This window comes from Glycine soja, chromosome 18 (assembly GCF_004193775.1).
Source record: "Glycine soja cultivar W05 chromosome 18, ASM419377v2, whole genome shotgun sequence".
Classification (NCBI taxonomy): Eukaryota; Viridiplantae; Streptophyta; class Magnoliopsida; order Fabales; family Fabaceae; genus Glycine; species Glycine soja.
This window is the reverse complement of record NC_041019.1, coordinates 39,789,215-39,811,712: the sequence shown is the minus strand read 5'-3', so window position 1 is coordinate 39,811,712 and position 22,498 is coordinate 39,789,215. Positions and strand designations below refer to the sequence as shown.

Here is a 22,498-nt window from a genome sequence, read left to right as displayed (position 1 = left end):
GCTCCAATTCAGCTTTGGATAAGATATCCAAAACTTCTGGAACAAAAATTGAGAAGGGGTTTTTCGTAAGTTAAAATTGTTTAGCTTATGCATAGGTTAAAAAGCATATTTTAAAGAAGATATAAGAGGATTATAACTGCAGCATTGACCATGAGAAATCTACCGTTCCATAAACGATGACATGCCTGAATTCTCTTGAAAGAGGAATGTTTTTTGGAATGTCGATACGTGTGGTGCATGGCGGTCTCGTGCTGATATGCATTAAAAGTGCACCATGAAGATTTTTAAGTAATTTGCTTATGCATTAAAAGTCCACCACTAAGGGAAGTTCCATATGTTGTTGATCCAGGAGGGGTGTTGGATGCACGCTACCAAAGGAATGTTACCATAAATCATAATTCCACTGTACCTCACATACAAAGTACAGAAAATTCCAAGTTGACATGTCCATAATGCAATGAGCAAAAAATGGTAAGTTTTTATATATATAGAAAATTGGGGACCGTGTAATCCCAATTTCTGTCCCCTTTTCCCCGGAACTAAAAAAAGAATCCGAAATTTTTAAAAAATTAGAATCCGAAGAAGAATAAAAGTTATTTTTTGATTATTTAAGAATCTTCAAGTTTCACGTATTGCAATGTTGTTGTAAGCCATATGCCATATGCCACATCCATCGATACCAGTCCAACAATTAAATTGACATTGCATATCTACACAAACTCCATAAATAATAGGAGAGTTAACTGGTCGGTGAATTTGATTAAATTCTTAATGAAATGGCTTTTACTTCCTGCACCGCCAAAAAATCCAAACAGACAAATTTGCCCCTACAGCCAACCACCCAACACCATTGTGTCCCACTTCCACCCAACCATCCAACACCATGCTACATGCAAACACCGCCATCTAACACCATCGTTGGAAACTCTAATGTAGGGAAGAAGGCGCAGATGTAGTCCAAGACAAAAGAGGTCTAGAATGCGACCCTATTTTGGAAAAGCTTGTTCGGAAGTCATTAGTTTTTTTATACTTATGGAAAGGTCTTTTCCGAAGGTGTCTAAAAATTAGTATCTTCTAAAAAGACTTTTTTAGAAGTATATTTGGATACTTCCCAAAAGATCTTTCTAGGAGACACTAAGTTTTTAAACTTTCAAAAATATCATTTCAAAAGTATGTTTTTGTACTTTGGGAGTACCTTTCTAGAAGACACTAAATCTTTTGGAAAAGTCTTTTTAGAAGTATGTTTGCATAATTCTCGAAATTTGAAAAAGGAATTGGTGTATTTCGAAAAGGTTTTCCTAGAATAAGGCAACCTTGAGAAGTGGGGCAGCATGGAGTCTCCACTGCATTTGGCATTGTTGCTTTGGTCATTAGAGGAGGTGTTTGTTGATGGTGGCCGCCAAAGGGGACGATGCAAGGGTATTTGTGTCCAATCAGATTATTTTGGGTGCAAGAAGAAAAAGGGGTGCAAGAAATAAAGGTCAAATCAAAATTGTGCAAGTTGAATTGGGTTGAGTTTTTGGATATTTTTTTGAAATAACCAAAACCAATCAACTTGAGATTAGTTTGGGTTAAATTAATAAGGTCTTTTAGGTTGAATCAATGGGGTTAAATATTTAAATTTAGGTCAAATGACCTATTTAGTCTTTTACCTTGTTTTTTTTCAATATTTATTTTTAGAAAATTCATTTTGGTCTTTTATGTTTTATAAAAGGACCAAAATGGTCCTTCCATCTGTTTTAAACTAACACCGTTAATAATTTTATGACATTGGTAGCTAAAAAATACTACAAAATGTATCCTTTTTTTTTTCCTTCGTCTTCCTCTTCTTCTTTTTCCTTCTCCTTCTTCCTCTCGGTTCTTCACTAGACAACACAAATCACAAGGACGACCTCCCAAATTTCATATCTGAATCAGATCTAGATTGTGAGGACAAAGTTCAGGACGATGCGTAGGGGCACCTTGACGGAGAAGGGGTTGTCGGTGAGGATGAACTTGAAGATGGTGCGCTGAAGTACTGTATTGGAGAAAGGGTATGTCGACGACAAGGACGAAGTTGAAGATGATACACTTATATTTGATACACAGAAACTTATGAAATCTCTATTGGAGGTTTGTTGTCTAGTGAAGAATCATGTAGATAAAGGAGAAAAAGAAGAAGAGGAGGAAGATAAAGAAAAAAAAGGATACATTTTGTGATAGTTTTTAACTGTCAATTTTTTACAATTATTAACTGTGTTAGTTCAAAATAGACAAAAGGACTATTTTGATTTTTCTTTTAAAACATAGAGGACCAAAAAAAATTTTAAAAAAAATAAATGATTAAATTGAATAAAAAAATCCTATAAGAAACCAAGTAGGTCATTTGACTTTAAATTTATTTAAAATTCTTCAAAATTGAAGTTGAAATAAAAATAGAAAAATAAATTATGAAGATTACTTTGAAGTTGATTATTTTGATGATGATGTGATATTCTCATTATTTATAAAATCACAATGGAAAACCAAAATAAAGAATTGAAAATTTAGGATAATGAAATTTGAGATATTAATAAATTAAGTTTGGTATTTGGTTGGCGCATCGTCCGAGCACTCTAGTTGCTTACCAAGTACTTGAGTTACAATAAGCCAAATGTGATTATCAACGTAAATAAAGAAAACCTAGCTACATTTTAATGATGTATCAATGAAAAATAATGAATAAAATAACTATAATCCATATCAACAAGTGTATGATACTAATTGTGGAAATTTAATAAGCCCATATCATTAGGATAAATAAATATAAGATTAAGGCATGTTCCATAATAATACGAAGAGAATCAGATAATAGAATTTTTGTGCAACTGGTGCAAAGATTGACACATTACTTTATTCATTAGAAGTAGATGAATGGCTTGGCCGATCACTAGACGAGAGCAAATTACTCTCATATGGAAATTCATAACAAGAGAAAATGAATGTGATAGAGGAGAAAAATACCATCCTTTGTCCCCTCGAATCCTCTCCAAGCGAATCACCACCAAGTGGCTTTTTGTGTTTGTAGGTCCTTTGTTCAATGCATTGTTATCAAGGTTCGAGTTGTTTGTTAGATCGGACATGTAATTGGCTTGATAAAAATCGGTTGGCTTGATCGATTTTAGATATAATTGATGACTCACTTAAACCGGATGATCATATAAAAAAACTAAAAAGATACCCTTGATGCAACAATGTTATTGCTTGGAGTTTGTCGTTGCAAAGTGGCTGCACCTTCGTCAGCACATGTGTTCGTCAATCATAGGAAAGCTATAATAGAGAACGAGTGGAAGAAGAAACATAGAATAAGAGACAATGATCAAATAGAAATAGGAAGAAAAGAACCATAGTGTGCTTGTTGTCTCCAATTCACGAAGGATACCACGTGAAGCTATCTGAGCAGTTGAGTAATGTAACTCTAGGTTTTTAGTTTTCACAAGTAACTATTGTTTTAGGATGAAGACTATGGTGGAAAAGGTTAACTTGTTTCCCACGATAGGAAACAAAAATATGGAGTAATATGGTTCATTAAATACAATCAATGGTTAAAATAATTGGAGATTACGGTAGGCATGTTGGAAGTCCACGTCCCCCCACGTTTCATGCTTCTATTTTTATTTATTTTTTTTAGAAAATTTTGTTATTTATGAAGCTGGTCCATTTTTCTTTCACATTCAACTCATATCTTTGCAACATATTTACAATCACCTTCAGAAACAAATTACGTACCCATCCTTTATCTCACGTATTGATAACAAGTTGGTTGAACTCTGTGATGAACAGACTCTATAAATAGGATGGGGTGCTCTCAGTTTTGTATCACCAAATCCACTTCTCTATTCAAAAAATACATCATCTATTCAGAGTGAGCAAAGGTCTGGAAGAGCAAAACTGTCTTCAGTTTCGTGTATGCGCTGCTTCGCATTCGATTTGCAATGGCTGGAGGTATGCTCATAATATTTAGTTTCCGCCGTTTGATCTGAATATGCCATTTAAATTAATTTGCATGTTTAGATCAGTGCCTGTTTAATTTACATTTGGTATCAGAGCCTTTTTATACCTCTGCCTTGCTTGTTGGGTCGTTCTTATTATGCGTTTCCGGAGTTTATTTTCTGAGCATATGAGTGTTATGTTTTAAGCCTCCTTAATTCGAAATAACATCAAAATTAGGAATAATATGAGTTTTCTAATTTTTCTGATTTAAAATGTGTTTTTGGGTGTCCAAAATGTATATAATGGTGTGATTTTTCGAAATCGGGTTCGCGGGTGTTAAACAGATCCTTATGACCCGGTTGGAGGTTGAAGACGAACATTCACATTTTTTTGGTTGCTGATATGAAATTGTTAATAAATATTATTTCGGAGAATACTAAACAAAGCATGACTTGATCTAGTGGTTGATACGGTTTATATTACCTCTTTGTCGCCGGTTCGAATCTCATTGGTAGCTAGTCTTCAACCCTTGCCCTGCAGCATGAAATAACTCCCTTTGCCATTGGATTTGATCCTTTCAAGTTTATTACATGTTGAATGGATATACGTACAATGTTATTTGAATTGGTATACATGTAATTTTTATTATTTAATATTGAGCACGTTTGCATTATTAAGTATGTTATGCAAAGATTACTTTTGAATGTTAAGTGATTAATATAATTTTATTAAATTAGAGAGTAGTAATAGCATCTTTAATTGAGTAAAATTATATGCTAAATTTATAATCATATTAGAAATATTAATTGTGATTAATCATATGTAATGTGATGAAATCTACCCACAGGAATTTTGTTGTATTTGTATGATTAATTAGGATAAAATATTAGATTATATTTCTTAATTTACCCACATGAATTAAGGAAAAAAACATGATTTAATAGTTTTATCATAAAGTTGCATGATGAATCTAATTGAGTAGGACTTTAGCCCACAGGCAAGTTTTGTGTCACTAGATTCATATATTGAGACATGATTTGCATTGGCAAAACATGACATTTGTTTAGTCTCAAATTTTCTTAATGAGCATGTGTGTTTGTTTGCAGTTTCACAATCTATGAACATTTCTTGTGGCCTTCCCATATTGAAAGGTGATAATTATAAGGTTTGGAAGGAAAGAATTCTCCTTCATTTGGGCTGGGTGGATATTGACTATGCTATAAGGAAGGATGAGCCACCGACTATTACTGAAACTAGTGAACCTAATGCTGTTGACCTTTATGAAAAGTGGGAGAGATCTAATCGTCTCTCCGTTATGTTCATAAAAACCAACATATCCACTAGATTCCGGGGTTCAGTTGACCAGCATGATAAGGTCAGAGATTTGTTGAAAGCCATTGATGAACAGTTTACGACCTCTGAGAAGTCGCTTGCTAGCACACTCATTATGCAATTCTCTTCCATTAAGCTTACTGGAACGAGAGGTGTGCGTGAACATATCATGCGCTTAAGGGACATAGTGGCTCAGTTGAAAACCCTGGAAGTTACCATGTATGAATCCTTCCTGGTACATTTCATTTTGTGCACCCTACCTTAACAGTATACACCCTTTAAAATCTCCTACAACACACATAAGGATAAATGGTCTATTAATGAACTAATGACCATGTGTGTTCAAGAAGAGGAGAGATTGATACTGGAAGAGGGTGAGAAGGTAAATTTGACTACTTCTACTTCTGGAAAGGATAGAAAGAAGTCTATAGGCACCAATAAAGGAAGGATTCTGACTCAACCAACAATTAAAAAGGAGTCAAAGTGTTTCTTCTGTAAAAAGAAAGGACACATAAAGAAGGACTGCCCCAAATTTAAAAGTTGGTTTGAGAAGAAAGGTACACCATTTACTTTCGTTTGTTATGAATCTAATATGATTAATGTGAATCATAATACATGGTGGATTGACTCAGGTTCTACAATCCATGTTTCTAATACCTTGCAGGGTATGGAAAGCCTAAGGAAGCCAGTGGGAAGTGAGCAGTGCATTTACTCAGGGAGTTGGATGAGCTCGCATGTAGAGGCCATTGGAATGTGCGTCTTAGTTTGAAGTAGTGGCTTTAAATTACATTTGGAGAAAGGTTTTTATGTTCCTAGTTTTTGTAAAAACTTAATTTCTGTTTCTAAACTTGCACCTTTGGGATTCTATTTTAATTTTATAGACTTTGGTTTTAATTTACTGAATAAATATGAAATTATTGGTTGTGGTCAATTGATTGATGGTCTTTATTCGATTGAATTGAAAAGCAACACTACTTATAATTCTATGCACGTTTCTGTTGGGTTAAAACAATGTATTGTGAATGAAGAATCCTCTATGTTGTGGCACCAAAGATTAGGACATATCTCTATTGAGAGAATCAAGCGATTAGTAAATGAAGGAGTACTTAGTACTTTGGAATTTGCTGATTTTGAGACTTGTGTAGATTGCATTAAGGGTAAGCAAACTAACAAGTCTAAAAAGAGTGCAAAGAGGAGTTCTAATTTATTAGAAATCATACATACAGACATATGTTGTCCAGACATTGATGCAAATAGTCTGAAATACTTCATAACCTTTATAGATGATTATTCACGATATATGTATCTCTACTTACTTCATTCTAAGAATGAAGCTTTAGATGCCTTTAAAGCTTTTAAGGTTGAAGTTGAGAAACAATGTGGAAAACAAATTAAGATCGTGAGATCAGATAAAGGTGGGGAGTACTATGGTAGATACACAGAGGATGGACAAGCACCAGGTTCATTTGCAAAATTTCTTCAAGAACATGGGTTTGTTGCCCAATACACTATGCCTGGTTCTCCGGATCAGAATGGTGTGGCAGAACGAAGAAACTAGAGTTTGCGACATATACGCATTTGGGGATGCCCATCTGAAGTAAGAATTTATAATCCATAAGAGAAGAAACTAGACCCTAGGACTATTACTGGGTATTTCATTGGATATGCTGAAAGGTCTAAAGGGTATAGGTTCTATTGTCCATCCCACAACACTAGGATTGTGGAATCAAGGAATGCAAAGTTTCTTGAAAATGACTTGATCAGTGGGAGTGATCAATTTTAGAACATTTCTTCTGAAAAGGATCACTATGAAGCTGAACCTTTTGGGACAAGTAATAGGTTGGTAGTCATTCCCACCCCTCAAGTTAAAATGGGTGTTAGACAACCAGTGATTGAAGTTCCACAAGCTATTGAAATTGATCATGTAGATCAAGTTGTTTGTGAGGAACAACATGATGATATTGAACAAATTGGTGAAGAACCGGTTGAACAAGTTCCTCAGCAGGATGACCAAGTAGCATTAAGAAGATCTACTAGAATAAAAAAGACAACAGTTCCTAGTGATTATGTAGTGTACCTATAAGAATCAGACTACAACATTGGAGCCGAAAATGATCCTGAGACGTTTTCACAAGCCATGAGTTATAAGGAATCAAATTTGTGGTATAATGCTATGAGGGATGAGATGAATTCTATGGCATCTAACCAAGTTTGAGATCTCGTTGAGTTGCCTACTGGTGTAAAAGCCATCGGATGTAGATGGGTCTTCAAAACAAAGAAAGACTCAGAAGGCAACATTGAGAGACATAAGGCAAGACTTGTTGCTAAAGGATTCACTCAAAGAGAAGGAATCAATTACAGAGAGACATTTTCCCCTATATCTAAGAAAGACTATCTTCGAGTAATTTTGGCATTAGTAGCTCATTTTGATCTTAAGGTGCATCAAATGGATGTGAAAACGGCGTTCCTGAATGGTGATCTAGAAGAAGAGGTTTACATGAAACAACCTGAGGGATTCTTATCTAGTGTTGGTGAGCACTTAGTCTGCAAGCTTAATAAGTCCATCTATGGATTGAAACAAGCCTCCCGCCAGTGGTATTTAAAATTTCATGAGGTCATTTCTTCATTCAGCTTTGAAGAGAATGTCATGGATCACTGTATATACCAGAAGGTCAGTGGGAGTAAGATTTGTTTCCTTGTATTATACATAGATGATATTCTTCTTGCGACTAATGATAAGGGTATGCTATATGAGGTGAAAAATTTTGTCTCAAAGAACTTTGATATGAAAGATATGGGAGAGACATCTTATGTCATAGGCATAAAGATCCATAGAGAAAGATCTTGAGGCATTTTAGACTTGTCTCAAGAAACCTATATCAACAAAGTTTTAGAGAGATTTAACATGAAAGATTATTCACCAAGTGTAGCTCTCATTGTGAAGGGTGTCAAACTCGCTTTGAGTCAGTGCCCCAAAAATGATTTTGAGCGGGAACACATGAAAAATATTCCATATGCTTCAGCAGTTGGAAGCCTTATGAATGCTCATGTTTGCACTAGACTTGATATTGCGTTCACTGTTGGAGTTTTGGGAAGATATCAAAGTAATCCAGGTATTGACCACTGGAAAGCTGCAAAGAAAGTGATGAGATATCTTCAAGGAACAAAGGATTACATGCTCATGTACAGACAAACTGATTGTCTAGAAGTGATTGGCTACTCCGACTCAAACTTTGTTGGTTGCGTTGATTCACGAAGATCAGCATCTGGCTATATTTTTATGTTAGCCGGTGGAGCTGTATCTTGGAGAAGTGCCAAGCAAACCTTAACTGCTACTTCCACTATGGAGGCTCAATTCGTTTCCTGTTTTAAGGTTACCTCGCATGGTGTATGGTTGAAGAGTTTCATGTCTGGCCTTAGAGTTGTGGACTCTATTTCTAGGCCATTAAAGTTGTATTGTGACAACTTTGCTGTGGTGTTTATGGCTAAAAACAACAAAAGTGGAAGTCGAAGTAAGCACATCGACATCAAGTACTTAGCCATAAGAGAACGTGTTAAAGAAAAGAAAGTGGTCATTGAACACATCAACAATGAGTTGATGATTGCTGATCCTTTAACTAAAGGCATGCCACCAAAGAATTTTAAGGATCATGTAGTACGAATGGGACTTGGTTCCATGATGTAATTTCATTGTACGTACATTTGTTATTTTCAATGAAACTCTTATTCTGTTAGATATTTTCTCATATGGTTTTGTGCACATATTTATTTATTTCGAGAAAAATCATTCGGTTTAGATATAGAATAAACATATGGTTTATTCATTAAGTTGAGAGCTAGTGTTGAGAGACTTGATATATTGTGGTACATGAAAGATACTACTCATCATCAGAGGACCTATTGCCATGACTCATATATTATGTTTCTTGTTACGGTTGATGTTGAGTTAAATGGACCAAGTGGGAGAATGTTGGAAGCCCACGTCCCCCCACGTTCCACGTGCTTCTATTTTTATTTTTATTTTAGAAAATTTTGTTATTTCTAAATCTGGTCTATTTTCCTTCCACATTCAACCCATATCTTTGGAACATATTTGCAACCACCTTCAGTAACAAATCACGTACCCATCCTTTATTTCACATACTAATAACTTTTATCTCACGTTCTGACAACAAGTTGGTTAAGCTCTATGATGGATAGACTCTATAAATAGGATGGGGTGCTCTCAATTTTGCATCACCAAACCCACTTCTCTATTCAAAAAATACACCATCTATTCAGAGTGAGCAAGGGTCTAGAAGAGCAAAACTGTCTTCATTTTCGTGTATGTGCTGCTTCGCATTCGATCTGCAATGGTTGGGATACGCTCATAATATTTAGTTTCCGCTGTTTGATCTGAATATGCCATTTAAATTAATTTGCATGTTTAGATCAGTGCCTGTTTAATTTACAAGGCATACATACACTGAAATAATTTTTTTATAAAAAGAATACATCAATAAAATAAAATAAAATGCATCGTCCTCCTTCCTTTCATCTTCTCTGTTGTTCTGCCAGTGTTGTCGGCACCAATCACGGTCAAGTGCGGCCTCCCCTTGCAGCTTGGTTTTTTCCCCCAAAAAACCTTCCCCCACTGCTTGGAATCCCTAAGCTTGAATCTACAGACAAACGGCTTAACACCCATACACTCCAACAACAAGAAGAATGACAATCTTTCGACAAAAGCTTGAACATTTCATGTCAGCGTGTCAAAGACCGCCACCTCTGTCATTGTCCTTGCTGCATGTCGAATTTGGAAATGCACTCGTGCCTTAGATTTGAAAATACACTTCACGCTTTAGATCTAAAAATGCACTACACCTCAGATTCATAATGCATGGCCTTGCACACAACAGATTTGTCGCGACAATCTCCCAGAGAAAGTCCCAATCGGCCTTCTTGTTGTGCATCTTGTCGTGATTGATGGTAATGCCAACGACATTGGCGCAAGAGTGGGTTGTGATGGTGCACATGGGCCTACCGACACCGTAACCCACGTCGAGGATTCTGTTGTCGGGCTTGGCCTCGACACTGTCAAGGAGGAGTGTGGAAGACGTCGGTGATGGAGCTGCTAGAGGTATAAGTAAATGGGTTATTTCATCACTTTCATGACCCAACCCACAAAAGGAACCTTATTTTATTTATTTTGGCTCTCCTAATTAATCACTTATTTAGTTATTATAAACTTAAGACCAAAAAAATAAACTTAGAGACCAAAAACAGTGATTGTAAACCTATCTAATTAGGTATTTTTTTATCTTATATTAATTAAGTTACTATGAAAAAAAAATTGGTTGGACAAATTTCTCTATTATTATATTTTCCATTGTGTAATTTCTATTTATTTATTCATACAACTTAACTAGTGACTCATTGATTCAATCATTAACCCAATGACTTAGTGTCTTGACTTAGTCTGTCTCTCGAATTAAAGTCTGATAGCATTGGTTCTATGCCTTTAGAGACACATTTCTTTTTGAGCAAATTACATTCATCTCCCCTAAAATTAAGACTTATTACACGGGCATCCCCTATATAAAATACCCCTACATAGACACCCCCTAGTTATTGCAATTCCATTACACAGAGACCCATTTCCCCGATAAAACATTGTTTTTGTTAACATCTAACTTACACATGTGTGTTTAATGAAACACATAGACCAAATTGCCCTTGTCTTCCTCAAGTCCATGAACTTTATTCAAACCCCAAAACCCAGAAATGCATCCAACTTCCAGAAAGAAAAACAAATTCATTCTCACAAATGCAACAAATTGCTCCCATGATTTTTTTTCATTTATATAAATCTTCAAAAGAAGAAATGCCCTAGGATCATCACATGCATACAAATATGCTCTCCAAATTCTAGGAGTACCGCTTACACCAATCTAAAGCAAACTAAATATGTTCAATGCCAAGTAATAATCCAATAACATACAAAAGATTAAACACTAAAAAATATTAAAAAATAAAATAAACAAGAAATTGAATGACACAATAGGAAGAACCAACTGAGGGTTTAGCTCTCCATAGCAGGGAAGCTTCCTTTACAACAATGAGAAGAGAAGATGAAAGATAGAAGAAATACAAGTAGTGGGGATGTCTCCTCCACCTCTAGAAACCTCACAATCTCTCAAAATCTCATCCAAAGCTCCGCAAGATGGCTTCCTCGTCAAGCTCAGCTCTCTCTCAGTCTTTCCACAGCCAAAAACTCTCCAAAAAAAAAACTCAACTACCTTTCAGAAATTATGATTTCAGCTTAAATAGGCAATCCTGTCGGTGGATGCGCGCTTAGCGAAAGATTTGCTCGCTTAGCGCACGTAAGTGACTTTTGGCTTAGCGCCAGTCACACTCACTCAACCTAAAGGTGAAGACGATGCGCTTAGCAAGTTGGCTTTCGCTCAGCGCCTCTATACAACTCATCCTTCTTCTAGAATTGTCCATGCACTTAGCCATCAGATGGGGCACTTAGCGGATGATGCGCTTAGCTAGAAGATGAGTGGCTTAGTGAGTTCATGAAATCTGAACTTCACCAATCTTTCCTATTTTACCTAAAATTGAAGTGGAATGATCATTAAATACACAGAACTGGGATACAAAGTACCTATTACCTAAATTATCAAAAAGTAATTACAATACTACCAGAAACAACTATACATGGGAGGAGTTGTATACAATTTACATAAGTTTTTACACAAAAGTTAGTCGTATTGACCGACTAACAGAGGGCTACTGCTTGTACGGTTTGGAAACGGGAACACCCTAAGGTAGCTAACACCACCATTGCCTTTGCTGAGGTTGTAAGGTCGAACCACCAACTGTCTTCCAAGGTTGGCAGTGTCTTGGCCAAGTTGTTGCACACAAGGTTGAACGGTGATGAATTGTTCGCATGCTGTAAGGGTTTGTAAGAAGAGAAAAAGGACTTAGATGGCAAGGTGGAAGGCATTGCAATGAAAAGGGATGAGTTTGCCAAGGTGGTTGCTAATTTAGAGGCTTGGCTAAAAGAATTGGAGTCTAGGCTGGTGGATTCCAAGCTGCGAGTGGCTAAGAAGAGGGAGCCCAACAAGGAGCTTGAAGAGGAGCTGATAATGTACAAGAAGAAGGATGTGGAGTAGCATGAAAAGGTATTTCAAAAGGCCATCAGACAGGTCGGGTTCTTCACCAAGGACCTTGACTTGGGTTTTTTTATCCTTTCAAGGACTTGAAGGACGGTGTTCTGCTTGATGAGAAAGAAATTATTGAGAAGGAGGAGGTTATTAATGAGAAGTAAGGTGTTGAAGAGCGAGGAGATGATACCTAAGTTTAGGTTGCCTTTTGTTTATTTTCTTTTTTTCTTCACTGTTGGATTATGGTCGCATAGGCCTTGTAATGTTGACCATTATTATTTTCCTTCAATGCACATATTTTTCCTTTGTTGAAGAATTTTGTCTTGTGTGTATGTTATGTGTGTCTTGTGTGTTTGCCTTTGTCTATGCAATGCTCTATGACTTGTGGTGGTATGATTGGGCCGTCATGATGAAGGTGAAATCTTTGACTGCGTAGGAAGCAAGACTTTGTCGATGTGGAGGCAAGACCTTGGTGGTCTTGTGAAATAGAATAGTAGATGACATGTAATCATCTCAGGTTTGATTTCAACCTGATTAAAGGTCTTATCATTAATGCGGTGGTGCTTCCTTTCGCTTTACGGAGCTTCTCCTATGATGCTTCTGAGGAGTTAGTGTGATAGACACCTTGTTGAAGGTATTTTCAACTAGTCTAGTGATAGTTCATCTTGGCCTATAGATTTTCTCCTATGATGGTTATAAGGAATATGTTCAGCTTGCCCCTGGTTGAAGGTCTTGCCAACAAGTCTATGGGTAGGTCATCTTGACCCGTGGAGCCTGGACCTTGGACTTTGGTCGTTGTAGTTGTTGCAAATGACCAGACCAAGCGGGTGCCTTGGGTTTTGTAGGCATTCATACCAAGGGTAGACCTTAGGTTTTTGGTACCAAGGGAGGACCTTGGGTTTTTTTATAGACTTGTATTCCTGCACAGATAAAAATTAGGAATAGAAAAGATTGTTAAGGGTAAACCTTACGCACCTTGAGTTCCTATGGAGATGGAACTTAGCAACAAAAAAGGCTCACCAAGGGTGAACCTTGGTTTTATCGAGCCTTGGACCGGGGACATGTTTGCCCTAGGTTTTGACAAGCCTGTGGAGTTGCATCGAGGCTTACTAAGGATGAGCCTTGGATTTTGTGAACCTGTGAGACTCACCAAGTGTGAAGCTTGGGTTTATTGAGCCTTGGACCGGGGACATGTTTGCCCTGGGTTTTGAAAAGCCTGTGGAGTTGCATCGAGGCTTACTAAGGACGAGCCATGGATTTTGTGAACCTGTGAGACTCACCAAGTGCGAAGCTTGGGTTTGATGAGCCTTGTGTGTGTAGCGTATGTGTCATGCTCTTGCATACGTGTCGTTTGGGGAGTGACATGTACTGGGGTCATAGTGTCGTGAATCTGTGGGACTCACCAAGGGTGTCGTGCTCTTGCATATGTTTCAATCATTGAGGTGGCACATACTGAAGACGTAGAGGCATGCTCTTGCATACAAGCCACTTGTGAAGTTGTACATACTGGAGACCTAGTGGTGTGCTCTTGCATACATGTCACTCGTTGTGGGTGGCACATACTGGAGACTTAGTCGCATGATCTTGCATACATGTCACTCGTTGTGGGTGGCACGTACTGGAGACCTAGTGGCGTGCTCTTGCATACATGTCACTCGCTGTGGGTGGCATGTATTGGAGACCTAGTGACATGCTCTGGCATACATGTCACTCGTTGTGGATGGCACATACTGGAGACCTAGTGGCGTGCTCTTGCATACATATCACTCACTAGTGGCACGTATGCAAGAGCATGCCTCTACGTCTTCAGTATGTGCCACCTCAATTCAGGTTGCTCATTGACTCCTCGGCAACGGTGCCAAATTTGATCGAGGCCGTACCCGAATCAAATAAATATTAAAATTTAGTAACTAGGAAGTGATCCTAGGTCGTTTCCCAACGAGCAATGATACACCAAATATTCATAACAGATAGTAGGAAATAGTAACAAATTGGGGGGGGGTGGTTGTTTGCTTTTGTTGTTGTTGCTGGATTGGTGGAGGAACGTATGGTCTACTTGGGCCAGCAGCATTTTGAAAATAAGGTTGTTGTTGTTGCTGCTGTTGTGAAGGATTCGACCATCTAAGGTTGGGATGATTCCTCCATCCGGGATTGTACCTGTTGCTGGAGAGAGTTATGCTGTTGTGGCTGATTTTGCTGCTGGGGTTGAAGAGGTCTTTGGTAGATGTTTGCAGCATAAGCTTCAGGCTGCTCAGTTGCTTCAGATTGTTGCACAGAAGGGCAAAGGTCTGTGTGGTGGTCGGCAGAGGAGCATAAACCACAGAGTCTGGTGACAAGTGCAGATTTTTTATTCATGGCCAATTGGGTTACCAGGTTAACCAAGGCATCTAGTTTACCTTCAAGCTTCTTAGTCTCACCTGATGAAGATGAATTCGTGGCTACTTCATGCACTCCTCTAATGACAATAACATCATTTTTGGCACTGAATTGATAGGAGTTGGAAGCCATCTTCTCAATTAAATTTATGGCTTCTGCAGGGGTCATGTCTCCAAGGGCTCCACCACTGGCAGCATCTATCATACTTCTTTTTATGTTGCTGAGTCCTTCATAAAAATATTGGAGGAGAAGCTGCTCTGAAATCTGGTGGTGAGGGCAACTAGCACATAATTTTTTAAATCTCTCCCAGTATTCATATAGGCTCTCTCCACTGAGTTGTCTAATGCCTGAAATATCTTTTCTGATGTTCGTGGTCCTGGAAGCAGGGAAATTTTTTTCTAAAAATACTCTCTTGAGGTCATCCCAGCTCATGATGGACATTGGAGCAAGGTAATATATCCAGTCCTTTGCCACTCCCTCTAAAGAATGAGGAAAGGCCTTCAGAAATATGTGATCCTCCTGGACATCTGGTGGTTTCATGGTGGAGCAGACAATATGGAATTCTTTCAGATGCTTGTGTGGGTCTTCACCTGCAAGGCCATGAAACTTTGGAAGCAAATGGATCAATCCAATTTTAAGAACATATGGGACATCCTAATCAGGGTATTAGATGCACAAGCTTTCGTAGGTGAAATCAGGTGCAGCCAATTCCCTTAGAGTCCTCTCACGGGGTGGAGGGTGTGTCATGTTCTCAGAATATTCAAAATCAGAATGCTCAAAACTATAATGCTCAAAATCACCAATAACAGAATGCTCAAGATGCTCAAAAGGTACTAAATGATGTCTAACTAATCTATGAAATGTCCTATCTATCCCAGGATCAAAGGGTTGTAAGTCAGATGGATTTCCTCTAGTCATACACTAAATTCAGCATGCACAATTAGTTGCCTTCTTATGCAAGTAACAGTGTAGGTTTGAACTACAGCTACCCTCAAATGACGCCCAAATGACTTGAAATTTTGTGAGCAACCTTATAAAATGATGAGAAGATAGCACAAAAAATTTCAAATGACAATTCGAAGTCTAACTATATAAGCTAAAAATGATAAGTTAAGAAAAATAAGAGAATAATACTTGAAAAATAAAAAACTTTTGACAGAATCACTTTTTTTGGACGATGGAGACCTCAAATACATATATAATAATTGCGATTCTGATAACCAGAGCAAAAGTTATGGCCGTTTGAAGTTTTGAATAAAATCAAATTTGCTACTTTTTTGGAACTTTCAAATCTAACCAAACTAAAGGCTCTAGCTATTTTTCACAAAAAATATAGATTAAAAGAAGTTACCACAAAACAATTCAGCCAAAAATAACAACTCTAGCTACTAAAACAAAAAATCCCAAATAATTCAGCAAGGGTGGTCGCTAAAATCCGTCGCTACATGATTTCCACTACTACTTTGTTTTGCCGCAAGCAAAAGTGGTCGCTAAATCCGTCACAAAACACTATTCACAGCAAAACACCTAAAACTGAAATAGGGGAAGCGCTTAACAGAAAAACTAAAACAGAACACACACTAAACAAAATACCAAGACACTAAACAACACTAACACACACACACACTAACACAACACTAACAATTAAACATAAAACACGAAAGAATTAAACACTAACACGACACTAGTTATTATGAACCTTTGGACACTACTCCCCGGCAACGGCGCCAAATTTGATCGAGGCCGTACCCGAATCAAATAAACATTAAAATGTAGTAACTAGGAAGTGATCTTAGGTCGTTTCCCAACGAGCAATGATAAACCAAATGTTCATAATAGATAGTAGGAAATAGTAACAAATTGGGGGGGGGGGGGTTGTTTGCTTTTGTAAATTAAACAACGAGTAAAATTGAATTAGAAAATATCAGAATTAAAATACATTGCTTCCCCTTGATTCACAAGCAAGTCTCTTATCCTAGGTTGCTAGAATTTATCCTTTATCAGTTCAACCACTTAATCCAACCCTAAATTAAATTACTAAGCGAAATTTAACATAAGACATTCATTATGTGATTAAGCAACACATACACCAATTACTCATAAACGATCATTAAGCATGAATGTAAATTAAGCGCAGAGACAATTAATCAAGCACTAAGCATGCATGAATTAATAGCAACAAATTCAGAGTAATTAGTGAAGAGGAAAAACTGAACAAAATTTAACAGTAATAATAGAACCTCAAAGAGAACTGTGCTTAATCCTTAAGAGAAAACAACGCTGGGGACTTAGCCTTCCATTAATCAATAGAGAACAAAATTATAGATTGAAGAACAAAATTTTATTGATAAAACTAAAAGTCAGAACTGGAATTGCCAAAAACGAAAAAAGGAGAAAGGGAAGAGAGGAGAGAAGAGAAGAGAGACCTAAACTAGAACCTTGGTGTTGTTATATAGTTTTTTCAGCCCCAAAGCTTACAAATCTGTTTTAAGTCCAAGCCCATAAGTAAAATCAAATCAAATCTAGATAAGATAAGATAAGATAAGATCTAGATGAAATAATATTTAGATGAGATCAAATCTAAATAATATCTAGATAAGATAAGATCTAATTTTGTAGAATAAATTAGTCTGCCCTCTTCAAGTCCAAGGCCAATGCTGGATTCAAGCCCAAGCCCAATTCTAGATTCAAGCCCAATGCTTCATTAATTCCTGAAATTAGATTAAAAACATCAAATTAGCTGAATGGCCCCAAATAATAAAACTGCCTGATAAATTTGACAATTAAGACTAATCAGTATTTAAAATGGTGCAAAAAGGGTTAAGAAATAGGAGAAAATAATGGCACATCACACGTACTGAAGACCTAGTGGCGTGCTCTTGCATACATATCACTCACTAGTGGTGGCACGTACTGGAGACTTAGTGTTAGAAGGACGGCTCACCAAGGACGGTCCTTGGGTTTTAAAAGCCTTGGAGCTACGACTATGGGTATACCTGCCTTCTAAAGAAAATTATAAAAAGAAAGGGGTGTAGAATTTTTATTCAATGTATTTGATTGAGTACAAATTCCCTTCATTATCCCAAATGTGCCTTGTTAAAACCTCTTAAGCCTGAATCCTGATTTTTCTCCTTTTTTGGACAAAAAACTTGAATAGGAAAAAGAGTATAACATTTTGGATTTGCGACCATGAATTGCCCTTCCTAGTTGGGACCAAGCTTTTCCGCTTGGGGATCTTTTCTGGCTTAGCCTTGGACTCGCCACACGAGGACGTCGGGTTGAAAGACACGTGGTTAAACTTTTGTATTGTATTTCCTTGCTGCTTAGAGTTTGGTGGCTTCTTCCATGATCCTAACCATGTCTTGGACTTCATTTGTTGTCTTGAGTTCTACCCTCATGTCTTCTTCATTTTGTTGTTGCTAGAACAGCAGTCTCCTTGTCAATGGTTCCCTGACTTCAATGGGGATTATGGCATTTATGCCATATGTGAGTTGGTAAGGAGTTTCGTTGGTTGTTGTCTGGGGTGAACAGTGGTAGGCCCAGAGTATACTGGGAAGCTCTTCTTTCTATAAACCCTTAGACTTATGGAGTCTAGTGTGTAGGTCCTAAGGATGACTCTGTTAGCTGCCTTTGCCTAACCATTGGTCTGAGGATGTTCGATAGAGGTGACAAGGTGCTTGACGCCTAGCCTTGTCAGGAAGTCTTCTTAAGTTTGAGCTTTGAATTGAGCATCGTTATCCATGACAATGACGTATAGGAGGCCATACCTGCATATAAAGTGTTTCTAGGTGAATTTCTCCACCTCACTGGCTGTAATTTCCCACAATGATCTTGCTTATATCCACTTGGTGAAGTAATCGATGGTGACCAGTAAATATTTGACCGCTCTTGGGGTCTTTGGAGGTGGTCTTAATGTGTCCATTCCCTATATGGCAAAGGGCCAATGGGAGCTCAGACTGTGAAGATTGTAAAGAGGGGTGCATGGAATGTCTGCAAACTCTTGGCATCATTTGCATCTCTTTCTAAAGTCAAGGGTGTCTGCCCTGAGTGTTGGCTAGTAGTAGGCAACACATACCACCTTTGTTGCAAGGGATCGTCCCCCTATATAGAGACCATAAATTTCTTCGTGGAGTTCTCTCATGACATAATTTGTTTGTTGGTTGTTCAGACATTTTAACAAGGGTATCATTAACCTTCTTTTGAATAGCACATCATGAGGATGTTGTAGTAGTTGGCCTTCCATTTCAGGCGTCGGGCTTCATTCTAGTTTGATGGCAACACCCCCCGAATTAGGAAATTCCTGTAGGGGGTCATCCTGTCTAGTTCCTCCTCTTTTTCAACCATAACTTCTTTAGTGTCTATGGTGGGAGTTTGGAGCGTCTCCTAGACGATAGTCTTGAGGTGCCGGGTCTTTTTAGTGCTGGCCAACTTGGAGAGGAGGCCTGCCCCGGTATTACTCTCCCTAGGCATGTAGTACATTTTGAAGCATTCGAAATTGTCGATAAGAGTTTTGGCAATATGATAGTACTTGAGCAGCACTGTCTCCTTGGTTTGGTATATGTTGGCAACCTGTCCCTCGACAAGCTACGAGTCGGTATAACATCGTAGCTTCTTGGCCCCAACTTCTCTTGCTAGTTTTAAACCTGCAATGAGTGCCTCGTACTTGACCTAATTGTTTGAGGCTTTGAAGTTGAGTTTAAGGGCTTGCTCTAGAGTGACATTGTCGAGGCCTTCAAGGATGATTACTACCCTACTCTCTTTCACGTTGGATGAACCGTTAATGTAAAGGCTCCACTAGTCTAGGGTGGTTTAGTCGTTCCCAGTGAATTCAGCCAGGAAATCTAATGCAATCCTACCCCCCAAGGGCATTAGATAGAAGACTCCAAGAAGATTGGACCAGAGATGCAGGAGAAGGCCCTAGGGTTCTTATGAGCCTTAGGGTAGATTTTGGGCCTATGGGGGTAAGTATGAGCCCACTTATCTTTGTACATATTAGATTAGGATTTCATTATTTTTCTTATTTCTTCCTCTCTTATTGTTTCTCTTTCATCTTAACTTATTTCTTCCACTCTTTTTTTGCCTTTTAATTTTCTCTCTTGTTTTTCTTTCCACAATTTAAGGGATCTCAACTCATCTAATATCCTATACAAAGGGTCCTTAGGAGTAGAACCCTCACCATTAACACTAGATGAAGAATGAAGACTCATGTTGGTTTCTAAGTTGTGGTTCTTTCTTATTGGGAGTTTGAAAACAAAAGGTAAAAGAAACTATGGTTGAAACTAGCCAAAATAAACACGAAAAGAGGTGTGAAAGATAAGATAAAAACTAATTGGTAAAAAGCAAGTTATCTAGGCGGTTTGACAATGGAAGGTAAAGGAAATTTAAAACAAGCTAAACGGTTTCCTATGTGAAGGTTTGGATGACCCTTTGGAGGTACCAAGTGGCTCTTCACTTAGTATACATGGTTTACACTAAACTATTACACACAAATAGAGGTTGGGGCGGTCTCTTGGAGACTCCCAATACACCCCTGAAGAATGTCCAAATACAAGGAATTGCAATAGAAAAAAATTCAACACTTAATTGTTCTATTACAACAAACTTAATAAAGCAATTAAGGTCTTCAATGCTTGTTTGTTTTCTCAAGTGTTTCACTCAAAATTTGGTGAGGCTTTGGTTGCTTCAAATTCAATGGTGCTCATACAATGGTTAACCTCCAAGACTCAAAAATCTTCCTTCAAGCATTGCACTAATTTCCTCGTCCAATCCTTATTGTAGGCAACACTTAAACACAAAAGAAAAGACAAGCAAGAAACCAAAAGATGAAATGAAAGCTAAACCAAAAGGAAATTTAACATGACATTAATTCAATGAGATTCAAGGAAAAATAAAGCAAAAGGACAGCACCACAAGCCAAGGTGGAACACAAAGGAAGTCCTAGAATAACACTAGATTAGATTGACAAATTAAAAACAAGACTCAAAGCAAAATTCTAGTTATGTCAATTTGGCAACACAATTAAAATATGAACAATACCAAGAAGTCAAATAGGCTTGTAATACAACTCAAAATAATGAACAATTTTTAAGCAAATCAAGCATACACATTATTTTTTTTTTCTGGACGTGTATTTTGACGTTAATCTTTATCACCTTTTCTTGCTCATTTATTTTTCGTTTTTGTTCATTCTTTTTCCATTGTTTTTGTCCAGATATCTATTTTATCCAGTTAAAATTTAAGCTCAAAACTCGAAGTATTCAAGCCATGGCAGAGTTAAGAAGACAGTATGCCAAAACTGACAACAACCATAATTTCAACCTACAAATCAAGAGTAGTATTTATGTTGATTAAGGCTTGGATAGTTACAATTTGTGTTTGTTTATGCTTAGATGTCTTGGATAACATAATTCAAGAGAGCTTAAGACTTATTTTGATTCACAAATCCAGCCACAACTCAACACCACAACTCAATTTCTTCATAGGCATCATATAGGAAACTTAGAAAATAAAAAAAGTTCAACAACAAGACTACTTCTAGGAATTGATTTAGAACATGTTATGAACTAAATAATATGCATGAATTAGACTCATAATTTAAATGATAGGCTAAGAATTGTAATAATACATGAACAAGTGTATCTAGAATTCAATCTACAAAATCAAAATTCAACACAAACTTAGAACATAATGTGACAATTATTATGACTAAACATGACTCTAAGACAACATGAATGAAGTGATTTATGTTAGACAAATGGCCTCAGTTATCTTAAGAAGGGGGGTTGAATTAAGATACAAAGACTATTCCCTAATTAAAATTTCACTCTCTCTTTTTGGATTAACAATGCACCCTTAACATGAATTACTCAAAAGACAATTCAAAATAAACTTCTTTAAAGCAAAAGATAAATAGCAATAAATAAAAGAAGTTTAAGGGAAGAGAGAAATGCAAACTTGATTTATACTGGTTCGACCACTTTCCGTGCCTATGTCCAGTCCTCAAGCAACCCACTTGAGATTTTCCACTCTCTTTGTAAAACTCCTTTTACAAAGTCTGAACCACACAAGGACAACCCTTCTCTTGTGTTCAGGAATCCTTTACAACAAGAGACCATCGGTCTCTTAATCCCTTTTCAGAAGTAAGAAGAAGAGAAGAAGAAATCTCTCTTGAAAGAGAAAGATATTACAATTGAATATCAATCAAGATTCGTTATTGAATATAAAAATGTTTGACCAAAGAATCCTTTTTGAGAGGATAAGACATTTCAGTTCAGAAAAACTCTCTTAATCTTTTGAGATGATAAGACTTTTTGGGCAATAAAAACTCTCAAGAATTTTTTTATCCCAAGTCACTTATATATAGGCCTTTGATGGCCATTCAAAAACATTTGAAAATATGTGACTGTTAGGAGTTATATTCGAAAATCCTCACTGGTAATCGATTACAATAATGGTGTAATCGATTACACATTTACTTCTGAAGAGTTATGACTCTTCTCATTTGAAATTTGAATATTTAAACACTGGTAATCGATTACCAACTTACTGTAATCGATTACACAACTTTGAAATTTAAATTCAAATTTTTTATGGCTGTTTTAAAACGTTCCAAACCTCTGGTAATCGATTACAAGTCATGTGTAATCGATTACATGCTTTCTAAAATATTTAAAACCTTTTAAAACCATTTCAGA

The 22,498-nt window shown here is 37.1% G+C and overlaps 1 non-coding gene across 1 annotated transcript; it reads left to right on the top strand.

Moving 5' to 3' along the window:
- The first annotated feature begins 15,066 nt into the window (after window positions 1-15,066).
- On the top strand, window positions 15,067-15,173 carry LOC114397831. The gene has a single exon (XR_003663449.1). It is a non-coding gene; the product is annotated as a small nucleolar RNA R71 (small nucleolar RNA).
- The last annotated feature ends 7,325 nt before the right edge of the window (window positions 15,174-22,498 follow it).